Here is a 2,761-nt window from a genome sequence, read left to right as displayed (position 1 = left end):
CCTGGGAGCCTTGTGTGCTGGGGGGGGGGGTGGGCAGGCAGGGGACGGGAGTGGTGAGAGTGACTGGGTCAAATGTCCCATCAATCAAGTGGGATGAAGGCTCAGAGTTAAAAGAGAGTTGATGCATCGAAAACAAATGTCTGCTATTTCTTGCATTTGGGGACAAAGATTTCCTTGGTCATGGGGCACAAGCCCCTTTTTGCATGTTCACCAGAGCCCTTTCCTACTGTACCAGCTCCTTTCTTTCTCTTTTTCTTACTTTCTTTTTTTTTTTAGGTTTCATTTACTTATTTTCAGAGTGGGGACGGGAGAGAGAAAGAGAGGGAGAGAAACATCAATGTGAGAGAGAAACATCGATTGGTTGCCTCTTGCACAGGCTCTGACTGGGGACCGAACCAGCGACCCCTTACCCCTTGGGAAGAGGCCCAGTCAACTGAGCCATACCGGTCAGGGCTCCTTTCTTGATTATTGCTTTGTCCTGTGGCCCACTGCCCCCTGCTGGATGCAGGGCAGGCTTGTGAACATGTGCATAAGTAAAGGTTTGCTGAATGAATAAATGATGGGCAGTCAGAGACATGACTCCTTATGTTCCTTGCATTCAGAAGAGCTCCAACCCGGAAGCTGACTAGAATAAACCCCTGTAGTATGAAAATATGAAAAGCAAATAACCTAAGGAGACAATGGACAGGCAAGGTGCAGCCCTCCCTGGGAGCAAGGCCAAGGGATCAGTCCTGCCCCATCTGGCCTAGTCGTTACTGGACAAGCTGCGTGGTGGGATCACAAATATGTTCATTATAGTTGCAAAAGATACTAATCCTCTGGAAGACAGGAATAAAACTCAAGGTGACCTTGACCTATTAGGGAAATGGTCCTATGGAAATCCGTTGAAATTCAATGGGGAAAAGAGCATGTTGGCGGTTGGAATGCTGGTCTTAAAACCAACAGACCTAGGTTTAACGTCACCGGATCTGTATCCTTTGACTCATGGGAGCACCAGGGTGAACGACACTGTGTTCTGGAGTCAGTGTGGGGCTCAGAGCATGACTTTGCCCCATGCTGGAAGAGTGACATGCAATCACATTACCTCTCTTAGCCTCAGTTTCATCATTTGTGAAATGCGGATAATAATATCCACTCTGTAAAGTTATGAGCTACTTACATGAAACACTGTAAGAGCACTTATTAGTGAGCCTGGCCTGGAGTAGTGAATGTTTCCCACCATAGGGCAGCCTCCTGCCCTCCTAGTCCCCCCACCCCACCTGAGGTTTGTTTCAGGACCAAAAACCAACCCCATAGAGGCAGGAACAGAAACACTGGGCTAGATACTAGTGCCCAGTGCAGGAAAAAACTGGAGGGAAGGGGTCAAAGTGGACCACAGGCTGACCAGAGAGAGCATGCCAAGAGATTGGTGAAAAAGGCTGGGAACCAGATCCAGGCACCTCCAAGAAGAGGTGGGAAAGGCAGAGTGCATCCAAAGGTGCACCAAATGCTGCCAAGAAGATAGGCATGCATCTCGCAAGTAAAGAATAAGGGAGTTCAGACAGAAGACTGAAGGCTGAGACAGGACTTCGTCTAGACCCCATCTGGGATAATCTGATTTGTTGGCACATGTGAGTGAGTGTGTATGTTCATGTGAGAGTGTGTGTGCATGGGTGTGTGTTTGAGAGGGAGTGCGTTTGTGTGTGCATGTGTCTCTGTGTGTATGCGTGTGTGCAGGGTAACAGGAGAGCCTCCATGAGAGGAAATGGCCTTCGGTCACTGTAGAAGAGTCTGCAGCCTGATGTGAGGAAGAGCTTCCATTAGAATATAAGTTCTGCTCACGGTGCCTAGTGTGGCCAGGTGAGGAGAGGGGGCCCAGGGCAGGCTTCAGCAGGAAAGGGAGGGGAGCTGAGAACAAAGGAGAAGGCTGAGCACTCACCCCAGCAGCTTCCCAGCCATCTTAGAGTTACAGATATCACACGGGTACAGGAGACCCATGTGGCCCAAAGCCTTGCACAGAACTTTGTGAACTGGAACTGGAGCACAGGCTGAGGAAGTACCTGCGTAGAGGAGCGTGAGGGCAGGCTGGTGAGTGGATGTCGGGGAGGGAAGCCCAGGGCCACTTGGAGCTGGGCAGCTCTGACACACAGTGACCACGAGGGCCCAGTCAGCAGGCTCAGCCCGGGCGGGGGCTCCTTGGGTCAGGTGCCACCACAGGCTGGCCCTCGGCTATGGCAAGTCCTCTCATTCTTGGCCCTTGAACCAACCCTTGCCTCTCTCTTTCTTGCCACCCTCTCAGGGACAGCACAGATGCTTTCGAAGATGCCCATCAGCTTTGCCCTCCACATAGGATCTGATGCAAAAGCCCAAAGGTTTCCGAGGCCTGGTGCTCTGAAGGCTGTGCAACCTGATGGTAAGAGGCAGGTGGGGATGCGAGGGGACACCTGCCGCTAGGGCCTTCCTGGAAGTCCTCGGCCTGGTTGCCATGCCCCAACCCCCAACTCCCCAAGCTGGTCATGCTGGCTGGGCCCAGACCTTTACCGTATGCAGGGCACGTTGGCGGAGATGTGGACATTGGCACCTGATCAAAGTCATCCCCTGTACGAGGGATGGAGGGACCCAGGCCCTGGCACTTCAACCTGGTGGAGAGAGAAAACAGGGGACTTGACAATGCCACCCAGCAGGGTCCTCAAAGAGCCTTTTTATTTTGAAGCACAGCTATCAACACTGGACCTGGCATGCAGAGGGCACTTAATGCATTTTTATTTATTAAATAAGTGAG

Source organism: Pteronotus mesoamericanus, unplaced genomic scaffold, assembly GCF_021234165.1.
Source record: "Pteronotus mesoamericanus isolate MK-2021 breed Mesoamerican mustached bat unplaced genomic scaffold, CSHL_Meso_final contig_269, whole genome shotgun sequence".
NCBI lineage: Eukaryota > Metazoa > Chordata > Mammalia > Chiroptera > Mormoopidae > Pteronotus > Pteronotus mesoamericanus.
This window is presented reverse-complemented; position numbering follows the sequence as displayed.